At 33.2% G+C, this 18,270-nt stretch overlaps 1 protein-coding gene across 1 annotated transcript in view; it reads right to left on the minus strand.

The window, feature by feature from the left end:
* LOC129755334 (GATA zinc finger domain-containing protein 21) overlaps window positions 1–18,270 on the minus strand; it is a 221,624-nt gene that overhangs the window by 101,193 nt on the left and 102,161 nt on the right. The window lies entirely within an intron of this gene.

An 18,270-nucleotide genomic window follows, 5' to 3' on the forward strand; every position in this document is an offset into this window, starting at 1 on the left:
CTTATAACAATTGGGAACATTAGGATTTCAGACTAAGAATCTAATATAATAAAACATAACCAAAAGAAGTCAATTAAAATTCTATGCAGATACAGATATAAGAGTTCGAGAGTATTATTCGAACCCTGAAATCAGATTTTATTCAGAACCACAATTCAGTGTCTCAAATTAAAACCATATCTTCAAATCAATCAATCAATCAATCAATCAAATCAATCAATCAAGTTGAGTCACGAATCTACAATAGAAGCCAAAGAAGGAATTATCAAATTTTTATTTCAAATCAACATTTGATTTCAATTAAATATTTTCAACACAAAAAATGGTTTTTCGTAATATGTTGAAATTTAAAAAATGTTATGCGGATTTTAAATAACAAATCAAATACCTTCTGAGGATAGAAAAATTTGACAAATAGTTATTCTTAATGTGACAAAAAATATATTTGAAAACATAAAAACAGAATGTATATTAGATGTCCAGAACTTAAAATCATAAATCACTAAAAAAATCAGATGAGTTGAGAAATTTTAACAAAGATCTCGAGTTCCCAAAATTTAGAAAACCTAAAACTAAAACTAAAAAAACAACACAAGACTTGAAAACATCGATGAATTAAATCTCTATTTGTTTTGAAAGAAATTTGAGGATTATCGTAGGAAAACGATATGCTGAATTCAAAAGTTGGAGAACGGTTGCCATGGACTACGTGAATTGGAGTAATATTGTTCATCAGTTTAGGTCGTGAGACGGAACACAAAATAAATTAATAATAATGCTGAATTCAGGATATTAACTTCAATAAGAATAATTTTAAAATAAAAGCACATCAGAATCAATAGTAGGAAACTTCAGTAGGAAAAGTTTCAATTTGATTCTCTAATCTTAGATAGAAATTCGAATGAAAATTACACAAATTTCAATAATGATAAAAAAGCTAACAATAACTTTGCACTATACATACTCATACGTTTGCTCATATAGTGAGCATTCTTGATTCCCCGGATGATAAATTTATCACCCATTGATTTTCAATGTTTCACTTCAAGTTCTTCATATTTTTAAAATTTAAATCATCCCTGATATTGCCAAGAATTTTTTTTGTAAAGTCTTGAAATCAATTTCGAGACATTCGAACTTAATTATTAAAATGGGAGATGTTTTTTTTTGTTCTTAATTCGCTGGGAAATCCTAAAATATACCATCTTTCCAATAAATCAGAGAATATGATGTATTTTTCACTTTGGGTAGACATTCAAGACTTTCAAAGTGAAGTGATCATGTAAAGCAAACTGTGATCTGGCGTTGCCATGATGTTGTAAAAACAAATCCTTATTTTCCTGCGTTTATACACAGAAAAAAAATCAGATAACTCAAGTTGGGCTAAATTTTTTGAAGTTTCGAAAACGATTAAAGCGTTGCTGAAGTGTTTCAATAAAAAAAAATAGTGGATTGTTCCTCACTTCCTTCTTGATTAATTTTTCCAATAATCATTGAATTTGCCTAGATTTTTCTCAATTTTGTTTCAAAGAATTTCAAATCATACGCTCAGATTTCACCAAGTTTTGGAAAAAAAGTTATCTTGATTTGCTCAGCCTTCATAATTGCAGGAGAAATTTTGCAATATCCACGCTAGGGGGGGGGGGGGGGAGGGGGGCGGGCTCAGCTTATATCCGAGTGAAACTATTCGAAAAATTATATCAAGGGGACTTCTGTAATATTTTACGTTTTAGTTCCGATTTTCTTGTTTCTATTTCCTTTCCTAGATTTCGAGTATTTGGTGTTACTATAAAGTAATATTTTTTTTTTACTTGAGGGCCCCCAAAGTCAGGCAGCCAGGGGCAATTGCTCTCATTTTCCCCCCTAATGAGGCCTTGTGAATGACAGAAAGATAATAAATCGACTTTAAGCGAAACAAAAAAAAATGGTTGGCTACTGGAATTGTTACTTTTTTTGATTCATTAATTTGGAACTGCTAGGGCCTTTGCTCGGATCGTAAGAGCCAAAATCTGACTTTGTTATTAAAAATTGATTAGTTCAAATTTGATAAATTTTACAAAAAAATAAAAATAAAAATGAGAACCTTCCACCACATCCTATGGCGCATTTGGTTGTTTTCTGAACAAATTCATTATTTGAATAAAAAAAACATCACACTAGAAATGAATTGATACGTTTTTTTCCTTATTTTTTATGTTGAAGTTTAACAAAATCCAGGATGGATCATTTAAAAATAATCATATTTGTTTTATTTAAATTTCCTTTTTTCATAAGGCTGGAATTAATTTCAAATCCATCTTTGTCATTTGGAATTGAAACATCAAGATGAGTATAACAATATCTTATTATTTGGAATAAATTGACCAAAAGTAAGTAAACATCAAAGTTTATTTTTGAATTGCAAAAGTGGAAAAATCGAGTTATATGAAATAAAAAAAAATGAGAAATTCGAATTATCAAAGATGAACAACAATTTCTCTGCAAAAATTTCAAAATGTGTTGACTAACGATCAATCACAAAAACAAATATGCTTGCAATCATTCATATACCATTTCCTATTGACCGGTTCTTTATGTTGTAAAGATTTTTGGCGTTTTATTTTCAAATATGTAAAAAACGATGTTTTTTCACTAACTGACATTTCGGGATTTTTTATATCTTTTTCAAGAAATCTTAACATGTGCATACTTAAATTAGATACTGTACTTAGACTAGTTCATTTTCCCCCTTTTTTTCGCAAGGTTGTTTCTCATGCATTTTCATGTATTTCTGCCAAATTTGAGATGCTTTGAACTAATTTCTGTTCTGCGCAATAAGTTTTTGTGAAAAAAGCCAATTTTTCTTGAATTTTTCTTTATGAGAGTTCTAGCAAGCCCTTGTTAATAAAAACTGATAATTTTTATTATGCATTTATTTTATGGATCTGTTTTGGCTAATCGATCAAAACAAACCGAAAAAAATTTAAAATATAATAAACTACCAACTTGTATAGAAATTTTACTGACAAGTTAAAAATCTGCATTAAATTCGAAAAAATAATTTTGCAAAATCTTTTCTTATTAAGATAGCCCTGTTAATAACCATTCATTTGATGATTAAAATGTAATTATCGCAAGAATAGGTAATTATTCTATATAAATAGGTTATTTGTTATTCAAATATTTATACATCAGTTTTAAAATCATAATAGGGTTCCTATTCGAGCTTTATCTTCATGCAACCGGAAAAACGTGGCATCAAAAGGACTTACTTACAACTTGATCAAATCGCGCGCTTTTTTTTAAACTCCTGGCCCAGTCCTGGGGTAGTAGATTGAATAAAGTTTCTTTACTTATGCACAAGCTGATAAGGAGAAAACTTGAATAAAACATATTTTATCAATTCAAATTTGTTACAAACATCTGTAAATACTTTGACCGCTATATATTCAGTTTGTATATTTATTATATCAAAAGAAAGGCAAAAAACCGTTTGCTTTACAAGAAAAGCTTTGAAAAATATCCTTTGTCTAATTAACTGCAGATATTTACCTTTAAAATTGTATTAAAATTTCTGTACAAGTTGGTAGTTTATTTTTTTTTAAATTCCGGTTTATTTTGAACGATTATTTAAAACAGATCCATAAAAATGTCTTTTATATCAACCACCATGCATTATAAAATTATCGTTTTTATCAACAGGCTAGAACTTTTTTGATCTGCGAAAAAGCCGAAAAGTGATCTAGTCTACAGTGTTCATACATAAATTCATTTGAAATTTAAGCCATAGCTGGTTTCCTAAAAATGTATCTAGCAATTCACAGTATTATACAAGACGGCGTATAGAAAAAAGTGTATAAGCAGCGAAGGAGTTCAGTATCATTCCTCCAACATGAATCAAATCAATGAAAATATACTTTTGTTTAGTGGAAATGTCCGGATAACCTATTGGACATAGTTTAAGACGCCGCACGATCTTACGAACGCAGATATAATGTCTTTTTTAACCCTAATTCCACTATATGTGGTAAACAACCAGAAAAAACACTGATTTGGACAGAAACATTTTGAACAAAAGTACACCTTTCTTGTGTGATTTTTCAGAGGAATAAAATGAAAACTGTATGAGTCACCACTTGCATCGTAAAATGGAGTTTAGATCGTATTCCCCTACATTCGAAACATTTTTCAATTAAATCAGAAAAAAGCTTTTTAGCACAGGATAATTTTGGAAATAAACGGATACTATCTAATATCCAAGTATAAATATAAGTACAGACCCCGTTCGTTTTTGGCAACATTCGATTTTGGCAACATTCGATTTTGGCAACATCCGATTTTGGCACATGTGCCAAAATCGAACGGTTTTTAGAAGCAACATTACATTTAAGTTTTTTCTACAACGGGACCGATATAATTTAGACAAACACCAACAATATGTTTTTAAGTTCAGAAATGGCAATAGAATACAACAAAAAAATCAAAAGTTTTTTAAAAAAAAATTAAAGTACTCAAAAATTACAAAAAGTTGAAAAATTAAAAAAATTCAAAAACAAATACGAACAAAAGACTAAAAATTACAAAATCAAATTAAAAATAACAAAGAAGGACAAAAACAGCGAAAATGACAAAAAAAAAACAAAGATTATGAACATAACAAAAACAGTGCAAAATGCATCAAAAAGATGAGGAAAAAAACTATAAAAATTCTAAAAATGGTCGGAAATGACTTAACTTAACGTTAATGAGTATTAAAATACTTATTTTGTAAAAATAAGAGAAAAAAGTTTCAGAAAAAAACCGTTCGATTTTGGCAACATTCGATTTTGGCAACACAAAATATTCGGGCATGTTGCCAAAAACGAACGGGGTCTGTATAAGTATAAGTATAAGTATAAGTATAAGTATAAGTATAAGTATAAGTATAAGTATAAGTATAAGTATAAGTATAAGTATAAGTATAAGTATAAGTATAAGTATAAGTATAAGTATAAGTATAAGTATAAGTATAAGTATAAGTATAAGTATAAGTATAAGTATAAGTATAAGTATAAGTATAAGTATAAGTATAAGTATAAGTATAAGTATAAGTATAAGTATAAGTATAAGTATAAGTATAAGTATAAGTATAAGTATAAGTATAAGTATAAGTATAAGTATAAGTATAAGTATAAGTATAAGTATAAGTATAAGTATAAGTATAAGTATAAGTATAAGTATAAGTATAAGTATAAGTATAAGTATAAGTATAAGTATAAGTATAAGTATAAGTATAAGTATAAGTATAAGTATAAGTATAAGTATAAGTATAAGTATAAGTATAAGTATAAGTATAAGTATAAGTATAAGTATAAGTATAAGTATAAGTATAAGTATAAGTATAAGTATAAGTATAAGTATAAGTATAAGTATAAGTACATCTCACCGAAATTTGAGAACATTAGTCCTTCATTACTTATACCATCCTGAGTGAAAAGCTTCCGAACAACAATGCCATTCAAAATTAGGGCTGGATTGTCCTCACTTACCATTCATAAATCAGCAAAATATGTATGTATTTGTTTATTATTTGATTGTCCTATAAATCAATAGCCTCATCCTGTGTCTTCCCAGAAAATATTTATTCCATCCTTCCCAATATTCATTAAAACTTCTGCCTCGAGCGAGAAGCCAAGTTAGCCCCTCAAAATCACAAAGTTGCAACAATGGCCATAGTTTTCAACTTTTCCCACAATGTGTGCCACCAGTGTTGATTAAACAATATTATTTGACTTCCTTTCTCCCGTCCGTCGTCTACCTATTATGCAAACCTCGGCTCAGTTTGGAAACAACTTCCTGGTCAAAGCGAGTTTAGAAAAACCATCGTCGGCCAAACAACCAGACCACGTCCTTCGAGCTGGTCGGTGTAGTTTCATCATTAAATCAGAAACTCAGCCTTGACGGAAGTTAGAAGCCCTTGCAGTGATTTGCAAAACCCAAACATAAATACATTCTACGGATACGAAGGTAAATTTTCGCATCAACAAACCGAACGCGCACTGTTTCTATTGTTTGCTACTAATTATTATAGCTACTAGTAACCAGCTCAATGAACACTTCACTTAGCAAGCAACTAAACCCATCAACGAGCCTGGTTTGGTTTATCATCCATAATCTGCCCGAAAAACTAGTACATGAAAAGGCTAGTTTACATTCCAGCCCAGGTGAAAGTTGCTGAAGGAGGAAGTTCTAATATTAGCGAAATCTGTCTTGCTCTGACAGATAGACCGCAGCACGAGGAGGAAGGAAGCACATCATCAAACAAGACGTCAGATCATCGAGAGGTTGATTGACGTTAGCCGACGTCGGGTTGTTAGATAGCATCCATCTTCCGTCCGGGACCCGGGCTTGCCTGGCTGTCTGTCTGGATGTCTGGTTGTCCGCAATGAAACTCGAGCGGTCGTTTATCACCCGCCAAAAAGTAAGACTTGGCGTGTTTTAGTGAGTATGTGCTCAGTATTTTTGCCTCCCTTGAGATGTGCGAGAAAGATAAAAGGTTAAACCGGTGAGAGTGAAAATATTGCTGCTTAGCGATACGTTAGCCAAATTGAAACATGATGTAGGGTTTAACGAGACATATAGCTAATAATTCTCGGAAAATGTTAAAGGTAATTTTGATAAAAAAAAAAAATCATTCGTGTTTCTTGTCTTGTCTTGTCTTGTCACATTTCAAAAGTATAATTATACAAGAATTACCAATGAAGCAATAATTTAAATGTTCGTTCACAATAAGATTGCAATTATTTCCTTTGGGATAATGACTTCACTAGGAAATTGTCACATTCAGACGAAGTTCGAATGGAAACCCACCTAAATCTCGGAACGCTTTATCTCTCCCGAAATCCGGGCTGAAATTTTTACAAGTTCACAGGAGCTCAAACAGTCGTCCTGTATTACGAGAGATCGAAAACCCGCTTTTTTCTCTTCTTCATTTTGTGTGTCGCGTTCAGTTTGTTTGTTTCGCATCGATAGGGTTTACAAAGGGATAGTTTGTGCGATACGATTTCGATCCAAGTGGAATGACTTTCCCCAAGTTCTGCAGAATCAAAGGGAGTTACTGAAAACCTGATGGACGGATCCGTCTTTTCGAAGAATTCACCGGGAAGTTTGAAATAAAAAGCCATCAGCCGTCGCAGCGGAGGCAGCCCAAGCAACGAAAAGTCCCATATCTACTTAAACGCTTACCTCCAAAGTTCGAATGTCGCTGAACAAAGGTTTCCAAGAGTACCGAATTTGCTCGATTGCAAGCATGAAAGCTACAAAATGTTCCTCAAATAGTCTTTTTTTGACACGTCAATCGCATCACTCAGTGTTAAAGTTACAAATAGGGCCTCAAATAGCTTTCTTTGAACTTGAAGTTCCAGAGAGTTTCTTAAAAAGCCTTTTTGTGACATGTCAATCGCATCCATTCAGTATAAAAGTTACAAATTGAGTCTCAAATAGCCTTCTATGGACTTGAAGTTCCAAAGAGGTCCTTAAATAGACTTTTTGTGACATGTCCGCCATTTCATGAATATGAAATGTGAACAAACATCACAAATGGGCATATAATCCATAAATCATTTTTTGTAGCTTGGAATTTGTTAAAATGTTAATTTTTTTTTGAAATTTCAACTCAGAACAACTAAATGCTAACTCGCAAAGGATTGTATTTGAAAAGAGTAATTTTTTCACTTTAAAAAATTTCGCCCAACTGTATTTACTTACCACGAAATTATCACTATCACACATTGAAGTTCAATTAAGCAATTCATGAATTAAATTTCTAGATAAACTTAAGAATTTGTATAATTTTATGCATAGAACTTATAAACATGGAATTTAATTTTTTAAGTTCGGTATTATTTCAACGGATATTTGATTAATATGCCGTTTCGTAATGTTTCTGCGTCTTCGCTGCTGGCTGCTGGCTGCCCTTGCAGGCATTCTAGGAAAACTTATAACTACTTCGAATTTCAGCTGCTGGTAAGGCGTGACCTCGTGGCAGCGTGTTTGGCTCATCATCAGGACTAATTTTTTCATTAGGTGGTTTGATTGCTTGAGTAAGAAAATCAAACAGATTTTTCGTAGAACTGGCGTGTGTGCCGGCATATATCGGACAAAGTCAAAAAACAAAGCTATTAAGTCAGATGAATTGAAGTGATGGGAGGAAAAAAGATAGATGTCGAGAAACCGGCAGCACGACATAGGCTGGTGGTAACCGAAGTAAGAGAGGAGAAAAGAGATTTTTTTTTGTTTTGCTGATTAAACGATTTCTTGTGAGCCGAACAGAAGGCCGTTCAAATCTGTAATGGAACTTCAAAGTTTCAATAAGAACTTAAATTTCGGGCAGAATAAAATGAACTTCAGCACATTGATTATGCTGATTAAGCTGTTTTTGATCTTTTTAAAGAGACTTTTGGTTGCTTGGGAGAACATCAAGATGACTTCAATGGACCCGATGAAAAAGCTGAACATTCGGGGAACCGCTGCTGAAACTGCTAATTGTGGTAAAAAATCAATAATGAATGAAAAATTAAAGTTTCTTTTTTTTTAGGTGAAACATCAGGAAAACTATATAAAATCATCAGGACCGGCAGCAGGTTTATAATTATGTTCTTATTATCCAGTTTATTAATTCTGTTTTGAAAAGTGAAGATTTTGTTATTATTTTAATGCAAAATGAATCTCTAAATTTCATTTAAATCTCGAAAGTAAACAGTCTCGAGCCTACAGGATAATTTCGAAAAACTTCCTGCAAACCACCGGAGAAAATCGTTTCGATCCTACAAATGAATTTGACAGTTATTTTGCTGTCCTGAGATTGTGCTGTAATTTTTAGCTGTTGAAAATACAGGACAAAATCGTGCCGATCACAGGAGAAAAGATTAAAAGTGTAGGATTGTTTAGAAAAAAAAATAGATTTGACAACTTTTATCATTTTCCGACTCCATCACGTTCATTACACTGAAGAACAAATTTCAAATCATTCGTTAGATTTAGTCTTTCACCTCCAGTTTTAGTTATATGGGAAAAGGAAATTTCAGAATTGATAATTTTTTAAGAAAATTCGATTTTTAATAACTACTAAGCTTATAAGTCTAAACCAAATCTAGAATCAGATTTCGATTCTATTTGCAATCTTTCATTCAATCAAGAATTCAAATATCATCTAGAGCATGGGTGGCCAACAACAGTTTTTTTAAACACTATAAAAATAAAAACTTTTGTTTTGGTCACATCAAGTTTAGATAAAGCTTTCCAGATTACCCGATTTTATCCGGGTTTTCCCGGATATTTGGTTAAAATTTTTGGGAAAGTCCGGTACGGTCGGTTGCTTTAACTTCAGTGAATATTTCCGGATTTTTTCTTCTTCTTTCCGAATCGAACAAAAAAAAAATGAACAAAAAATGCCAAAAAAGTCTATTTTATGGTCTTAAAATATTAAAAAAACAACCGCCCTTTTTCAAAGATTTCAAATTCGCCATTCTTCTTAGAGAAAATTGAGAGGCAAATTTAAACACAGCGGAATTTCATTTTTGAAATAAAGTAACAATCCCATGTTTTTGACATTTAAAAGAAAAGTTTTTCAACGAACTCTAGTTATTTCATAAATAATATTGATTATTCAAAGTACGGACCTCATCTTCAACTCAATCCGACTCTTTTCAAATTTTCCAGTATCTAGCTTTGACAAATGTATTGGGAAAGCTTTCTTAAAATAAGACGAATACGAATTTGATTCTTTGATAATGATAGAACTTTTTCTAGGTAAAAAATTTGGTAAAAAATCGTTCTTCTTTGAAATTTGTCAGTACCAAACCGGATCTAGATGAATTCTACTACCCAACTGTAAATTTTGATAAGTTTTTCATTATTGATGTACTTGTACATCAATACAAAGCAAGATGCCAATTTAAATATATTTGGAGTTGGTTAAATTTTCATAAAGCTTAGCAAATAATAACAAATTGGAAAAATTTTCACAGCAAACTTTCGATATTTCACAATATTTGCAAAAGTTACTATATTTGGATGGATGAACGAAGTTGTTAAAATAGAATTCATGTTACGAATGGTATAAGTTGTTTTAAAAGTATTATTTTAGTTATAATGTTGATATAATTCGGTGATTTTTTTTACGATTTGTAAATGATTTTGGTACTTTCTGAGGCTATTGCTTTCTTTATTCAGTGACGGTATACTTTTTGGAAAAATTATATAAGGCCCTCAGAGCTAAAGGGGTATATGTGCAACATTCATAATGCCAAACGATTCTCGATAATTCAAATTTTATTTAGTTAACTTTCTAGATTCTTATAATTATATCCTCATACTTTTACGTTCGAAAGAAATTTACAAATATTCGAAAAATGCATGGAAAATAGCAAAAAACAACAATTTAAAAGCATGTTTCCTCGAAATTAGTTTGTACACTCTTTTGCCCCTTTGGCATATATCACTTCAAAAAGATTTTCAGATCTCTGTTTTCAATTAAGTTAGTTAAGATTCATATATATTCATCTAAATAATAAACGCAGACCAAGAAAAACGTAAAATTTTTAGACCATGGCTTTTCCAAAAAAAGCTTCGCGGGCCACAAAAAGTTGGTCGCGGGCCATGGTTTGGCCACGCATAATCTAGAGGGTTAAGTTTGAAAAATGCAATGCCTTTAAAAATAAACTCTTCAACTTTTATTTGTTTGATTAAATAAGATTTCAACTACTCCTAACATCATTCAAGAAAGTTATTGAGTATTTATTATAAAGATTTTAACTTATTTTATCAACATAGTTGAAAACTGCAAAACGGTTTGATCTATGCTCTAAGAGATGTCATTGATTTTATTTGGTTAAAATCTTCTTTAAAATTCCGTCGAAACTCCAGTATTTTTCAAAATATCTTTTTTTTCTAATCTGTGAAGTTTTTTGTTGAGCAAAAGTTATTGTAAATCATAGAGTTAAGCTCCTGTTTATTTCTCAGCCAAATTTGCAAAAATTGTTTTTAAGAGGGTTCAACACGAACACCAATTTTCAAAAAATACTTCTTCTGTCACAAATATAATAATTTTTTACTGTTCGATTACAGCCGTTTAACATTTCACAATCTTTATGGCATTGGTGACTTTATATAATCGTTGCATTTGAAGGACAATTATTCAAAAACTTATCCGGTGCAACTGTGTTCGATTTTTACTCTTGGGCTAGAACTCGCGCACATCGGCTGTGTGTGAGGGCAACTAACTTGTCATCTGGGCTTTATCACAAGCCCAGAAATTGAATGATTGAATTTCAGAAACTGCAAGAGAAAACTTTTATTTTTCATTATACAATACTTCATCAGAATTGATTAAAAGTGTGGTGAAATTTATTGCATTACTTTTATAGATTTAAAAATAAAAATTTAAAAGCCCAATTTCGAAAAAAATGGGTCCTCCAAACTCAAACAGCTGTAACTTTCAATTTCCTGGGCCAAATTTTATCAAACAAATTTTGTGGAGTAAATAGCTGAAAGGAAGGAAATTAAATTTGCTAACTATTTAACTTCTCTCACTGCATAATATGCTTAAAACTTATTTCTTTAAAAAGTTGTTTATTTTTAAATTAATGTCAAACTTGGTGAAGTACATTTGTGTTGGACGATCAAGCGATCTTTGTCTTTGATTCTGAACTTTAAGTCATCGAGGAAATAATATTCACTACTGTGTTGAAATAATTAGCATTCTTTTAAAGGCGGTTTCTTTTCGCAATAACATTTAATACGAAAAAAAACTCGTTCGTTGGCCTCTAGAACATAAGTAAAAATTAACAATTTAAATTTCGAACACAAATTTCAACATAAGAAATTTTTCCATTATTCTATTTTTTGTAAGGCCGAAACAAAAATCAAATTTATGTTTTGTTACTTCAATACATGGTCTGAAATTGTAAAAATAGTCTTTTTTGAAGATTAAAAAAAATATAAAATGATTTTTTTCCGATTTGAAGCATTCAGAGCCAAAGGAGAAAATCATGAATTTTGATTTATTTGAAATTAAAATTACATACTTTAACGTTCGAAATAACCCAAATTTTCGAAAAAAAATATGAAAAATTGCCTTACAAAGCAACTTAAAAGTGTGTTTAATCGAAATAAGCTTTCCCGCACATACACATTTTGGTTTCCAAGGACCTGAATTCTGAATCTTTATTAAGGTTGGACATATAAAAATCACCATAAACAATTATGAAGAAATTCGTTTCATTCGCTTTCAATTTTAGCATTTGTTTTTTTTTTCAGATTAAATTTTCGATTCTACAAATTTTGACTAAATACAATGAAATAAGTTTATGTTAGGTGAATTAATTAAAAATTAGGACAAATTTTGTTATCACTACAGTTTTACCCAAAAAGTGCAAAAATATTTTTAGGCGGCATTCATAAACTACATCAACCAAAAATGCACTTTTATTACCCTTCTCCCCGTATGTAAAAAAACCGTAACGTGGTGACATTTCTTCTTATGAAAACTATGTTACGCTGAAAATATCTCCAAGTTTTCCTTTTTTTCTGAATTTTAATTTTAAACGGTTCAAAAAAGGTTTAAAAATAATTGTTTTTTCCGTTCTTCAAAAAAAAAAATTTGAACATCAATCAAACTAAACATCACAATATTTCTGAATCTTTACAGTCGAAGTCCAGATTCGTCCAAATTGCTTTATAAAGGGTGATACGGTCAAAATTTGGTCAAGGGAAAACGCGTGTAAATAGGTGAAATCGTTTATTTAAAATATAAAATTAAATTTCTATTTCAAGTTTAATTAGTATAAAATTCAGGAAAAATATTCAGTTAGGCTTCCGCATTTCCAAATCCGAATTTCCAGGCCTTACGCTTAACCCCTGCCATCAGATATTGTACAGCCACCTTGTCCACCTTCTTCGCCGCAGAAAGCCAGTTTGCCTTGAACTGCTGCTCGTCCTCAGCAGTTTTTTTGGTCTTCTTTAGGTTCCGCTTGACAATAGCCCAGTATTTCTCAATTGGGCGGATCTCTGGCGTGTTAGGAGGGTTCTTGTCCTATGGAACCACCTGCACGTTGTTGGCAGTGTACCACTCCATGGCCTTTTTAACATAATGGCAAGATGCCAAACCCGGCCAAAACAGTACGGAACAACCGTGTTTCTTCAGGAAAGGCAGCAGACGTTTATTCAAACACTCTTTCACGTAAATTTCTTGGTTGACAGTCCCGGAAGCTATGAAAATGCTGCTTTTCAAGCCACAGGTACAGATGCTTGCCAAACCAGATATTTCTTCGCGAACTTTGACAGTTTCATGTGCTTGAAAATATTTGCTACTTTTCCCTTTCTTTTGCCGTATAAAACTCCTGTCCCGGAAGCTGCTTGTAGTCGGCTTTGACGTAGGTTTCGTCGTCCATTACCACGCAGTCAAACTTCGTCAGCATCGACGTGTACAGCCTCCGGGATCGCGCTTTGGCCGTCGTATTTTGTTTATCATCGCGATTTGGAGTCACTACCTTCTTGTAAGTCGATAGTCCGGCTCTTTTTTTGGCTCGATGCACGGTTGTAGACGATACACCCAGCTTATTTGCGGCATCTCGGAGAGAGAGGTTTGGGTTTCGCTTGAAACTACCGGCAACTCTCTTTGTCGTCTCAGCGGCTTCCGGTTTTCGATTTCCCCCCGATCCAGACTTACTGGCTGTCGACAAACGTTCCCCAAACACTTCAATTACATTTGTAACGGTTGATTTGGCAACTTTAAGCGATTTTGCCAGCTTTGCGTGCGAGTAGCTCGGATTTTCGCGATGCGCGAGCAAAATTTTGATACGCTGCTCTTCTTCCTTGGATAGCATTTTGACAACTGAAGAGTGAATTCCAAAATCAAAATAGGAGCAACATTCTACACACACAAGGGTGTTCAGGTTTTTTAAATGCAAAATTAAAAGAAATACGTCAAGTTGATATTGACCAAATTTTGACCGTATCACCCTTTAGTACTGAATAATGATAACTTTCTGTTTAGTCCTATCGATCGCTTTGTTACCAGTTGCTCTATGATTTTTAACTGATAGTTTTGCTAGTTTACTTTAAATGTAATAGGAGCATATCTTGTACCGCAAAATATGCTATACTTCGTAATATTCCGTTTTCCAAATGATGTTTCACTGAAATGCAGTTTGTATCTTATGGTGGTTTCTGCCAGGAAACCACCATAAGATACCAACTGAATTTGGAAAAGGTACTAATACAAGCCAGTTTCAACCTTGTTGAAGATTAAACTGATTTTTAACTGTTCATCATTTAGGATCAAACAGAAATTGTGATGGTGTACACCCACAGTAGAGGTTGCAAAAATCTAATGCCTATTTATCAAATCTCTGTGCCGAAAAAGTGTTGAAAAGCGTACTGTACCAAAAATGATATTATTGGAAAAGCATAATTGGCATCACGACTCGAGCTCTCAAGCAAAATGATGCATGACCACTACATGTAAGCGAAACAAGACATTTTAATGGGATTTTCATCCTATTGAATAATTTATCCTAAAATATGAAGAGTGTTCAATTGATGAAACGGACACCTAGATGTTACGATAAAAAGTTGACGTTTAACCCAAATTTGATGAAACTGGTTTCATCGTGTATAAAAGTTTGTTGACAAAGCACTGACCTATTTTTTGTGAGAAAGAGACTGGATTTCGTAAAATGGGACGAATTGATAAAGAAACCCGTGTTTTTATAATTCAAAAGTTCTTCTCAGATGGACTACCGTGTAAAAATACTGCAAAGCTTATGAAACGATTGAAGTTTGCGGTTTATCAAATCATCAGGAAGTTTGGAGAGCACCATACTCTTGAAGATTTGCCAAGATCCGAAATCAGAAGAGGCACAGTGAATCCATAAATCGAAAAGAAATGTGTTAAGCTTTTGTTGTCACATGAACACAACTCTGTTCGAAGAATTGCCAAGAAACTGAAAATTTCCGTTGGGACCGTCCAAAACATAAAACGAAGGAATCACATTAAGACCTACAGGAAGCAGAGACATCCTAAATAGAGCGCGGAACAGCACGAATGAGCGAAGCAATGATGTCGGAGACTGAAAACGATTTTGAAGAAGCAAAGTACTCGTTGCATTTTGATGGACGATGAAACTTAAAGCAAACTGGACACAATTGGGCCGCAATTTTTCAACGCAATTGTTGGTTAGGAGGTACTTCATGATAAGCTATTGAAATCGAAAAGATTGGCAAAAAAGTGCCTTGTTTCTCTTTATCGTCATCATACAAGCCCACCATTGTTCTGGCCTGACCTTGCTTCCGCATACTACGCTTCAGCTACTCTCAAACTACTGAAATCCTTCAAGATATGTTTTTTTTTCCTGGGCAATCATCAAGCGCAATCTTCGGGAGGTTTGTAGAGAAGCACAGTCTATCGACGAGTTCAAGAAAATGTGGACAAAAGCCAGCCGAAAATTCAAGCCGGAAACTGTAAAGAGGCTTATGAGGGGAGTTCGAGGAAAAGTGCACCAATTTTATCGTTGAAAACTTTTAGTTAAATTTCTCACTTTCTTCTTGTTCCTTATAAGTTTTGAAATCTTTTACAGAAAACTCTATGTAATTTGGTCAATAAATGAATAAGATATCGTCATAACAAAGTGTCCGTTTTATAAAATGAACACACCTTAGTGAGAATCGAACTCACTGTATCATTTCAATTCGACTTACTACTCCGATATTTTACCCAGTGCACCATCTGAGTCGGTGAGCAAACGATGATTTATTGTCATAGTCTTTCTGTTACCGCCGTTTACCAAAAAAGTGCATTGCATTGGCCGTCTGCCGTTTGGCTGGTGTTTTTTTTTCATCCTCATTTTTTTTTTGATGGGAAAGGGATGAGAAAGAAAAGGGAATAGGGTGGAAATGGGAAACTAAAAACCGTTACCTATTGCCGACCGGTTTACATACACTCGCGTAGCTTATCTTGGCTGGTGGACTTTTTCGTCGGTTAAAACAAAGAATTTTATTCCAAAGCCGGTTTACATACACACACAGCCCTCGATACATCATTGGACACCTTGATTGTGCCCATACTGCTTTGTCTTGTGAAAGGATATGGTCTATGTTTAATTTGGTTTCCTTCAGACATATGCAATGCGGTTGTACTGGGAGGACAATCTCAGTTGTTAGCAACTTGTCAATGCCAGTCCGACATAAAATCTTAGACTGATGATTAAACCTCCAGGGTAGTTCATTATTGGATTAGAGTCTACTGCCTTTGTCATTCTTTTGTTTTTTTCTAAATAAAACTAGCATGTGTCATGTTAAAAAAGGCTTTGAAATATTGGTATTAAGAGTTCGATGATTTTCGTAGCAAACATTTAAAGTTGAACAGAAAGTGTATGAATTGTAACTGCTAAAAATTGTTTCTGATTTTAATCTTAATTCAACTTATTAATTGTTTTTTTTTGTAAATTTGTCTTATGTAAGCTTCAGTCTTCATGAAAATTTTTATGAAATTCAGATGATTAAGGTTGCGTTATTTCTAAAACGACACTGTTGGAAAGTAAAAAATATCAATATTAGTTTTTTGTGTTTGATTATTCTGAAATGACTAGTCAACAATTCTGTTTATAGCTTATTAATTATTATGATGATTTCCATAATAAACTACTGACCAGTCGAATCATAACCCTTTTGCTTCGGAAAAGGATCGGATGATTTATTAACTCGGAACAAAAGCCACGCTGACCCTCGTAAATAGAATCATCTTCCTTCATCCGTTTCTCATCGTAATCGAACGTCATGAATTATGCATAACAGATGAAGGGAACATGGTCCTCGTCTTGTGGATGAATCGTCTTTTCGTGGAACGGATGTTTCCTTACAACAGACTTTAGCTGAAGGTAGGATGAATCGCCAGTCTATTGTCTAATCTACGAATTTCGGGACGGATGATAACAGAAGGATAGCGAAAGATTCCATCCATTTTAGATGGGAAAGGAATCAGCAGAAGTTCGTCCCCTGCTGCGAGACCCTTTTCGCGATTTGGATCTGGATGGATAAAATTAAATTCTTTCCCGGAAGCCTAGGTTTCGTGAGGATTATTTTCCGATGAAAGCCGTCGGATTTCTAGAATTTATTCAAGTGTTATTGGTTTTTAAATATTTTATGGTTTAACAATAGTCATTCATATATAATTTAGCTTTTTTACTTTTGGATATGAAGCAATTTATAAATGAATTCAATCGCGACGATTCTAGAATATTCAGACGATGGTTTTCGATGGAGAGATGTATGTTTTTTATTTAAAAAAAAAAACCAAAATAGATAAAGCCTCTTAAATTCACCGTGTGTTGATGAACTTTCACATCCAGTCAATATCGTAACCCCGAGCCAAACAACCTGACAAGGGCTGTCATTAAATTCAGATTACCGTGACGCATTATCAACAACCTTTCGGAGCGAAAAATCCAATCACGACCTTTTACACCGAATGGTTTTTGTGCAGCTCTGTTTGCACATACCCCATGAGGGAATTAATTTAAATCACCTTTGAACTGCCATTGACAATATTGTCCCAGGGAGAGATTTCGACGCTAGGTTATTTGTCGGGGCCGTGCGTTAAAAATAAAATAAAAAGCTTACCAAAGTACCCAAACACGTAATCGATTCATTAGTATCCGTTCGTGGCATCAGTTCATTAAAATGCGAAATCACACACAACTGTACTGACTCATTCATTACTGCTCCATTGCTGTTTGTCGATTCCCACAAAATTGATTACAGAAAGTGCAGAGCTTTCGCTCGGCTGGATTTACACCAATCCTTTCCCCTCATCCATTCATCATTTCTTCAGTTTATTCAACGTACAGAAACCGGTCTTTCCAATGATAACAGATCCCTAATTAGCGAATGATGTCCGACAAGAGTCCACGCTCTGGTTGGATCAGAAAATACTGCAATCCATCCTTCGGGGGTCGGGAAATTGCTAAGGGTTCGAATTCCTCCCAATAGCCCATCCATCGCCGTGTTGCTTTCCAATAATGGGGTTGCGAAATTTCGATGGAACGCAAATACCTACCATTCTGAATGATCATTATCTCGATTAATGGATGCTCCGTGTAAAAATTGCTGAACCGTTTTATTTTTGAAAAACCAAGTTCAACGAAGTTCAATTAATATTTTTTTTGGAAAAAAAAATGTAATACGATAGGACTTAGAGTAGAACATATGTTTGAACAAGTCTGCTCAAAGGCACATGCAAAGCTATTCAAAGAG

Source organism: Uranotaenia lowii, chromosome 1 (assembly GCF_029784155.1).
Source record: "Uranotaenia lowii strain MFRU-FL chromosome 1, ASM2978415v1, whole genome shotgun sequence".
NCBI classification, from domain to species: Eukaryota; Metazoa; Arthropoda; class Insecta; order Diptera; family Culicidae; genus Uranotaenia; species Uranotaenia lowii.